Here is a 599-nt window from a genome sequence, read left to right as displayed (position 1 = left end):
TATATACACACAGGGGGCTAACAAGCTTAACAAGATAAGACACACTTGGGGAGACTAATCAAGGGGAACCAATGAACAAACGGACTACAAACTGACTACAAACACCACGGGAGACAGGAAGTGACATAAAAGTCCAGGGCAAGGCACAGAGAGCATGAAACAAAAACAAGAAAGAGTTGATTTGTGAGGAGAGCAATCACGTTTATTTTCTAAAACCAAAATAAAACTGAACACCTCAAAATTACAAAACAAACAAACAAACAAAAACAATATCTTTCAAAAAGGTCTCTTCAGTATAATGGATAAATAAAATAATGTTAAGTCAAATTTAAAAGCCGAAGCCTTCTTGCAGTGGATGTGCTGGTTTGGGCCTCATTGCTGAATGCAGTCATGTCCTCATCTCATATATAAAACACCTGTGATTCACAAATACTTGCTAAGGAACTCGCATTCACATAAAGTAGCCTTGTTGACAAGTTTGGGTGAGTAAGGGCAAAACCCAGTACTTGCAGTGACCTGTAGCAGGCAGTATCATGTCTTTTGCAGCAGAAATAAACTGCCAGCTAGGTCCATGCAAAATGTAATGTGTAACTGCAACA

The sequence above is a fragment of the Sinocyclocheilus grahami genome, unplaced genomic scaffold (assembly GCF_001515645.1).
Source record: "Sinocyclocheilus grahami isolate Dianchi unplaced genomic scaffold, SAMN03320097.WGS_v1.1 scaffold376.1, whole genome shotgun sequence".
Lineage (NCBI taxonomy): Eukaryota > Metazoa > Chordata > Actinopteri > Cypriniformes > Cyprinidae > Sinocyclocheilus > Sinocyclocheilus grahami.
This window is presented reverse-complemented; position numbering follows the sequence as displayed.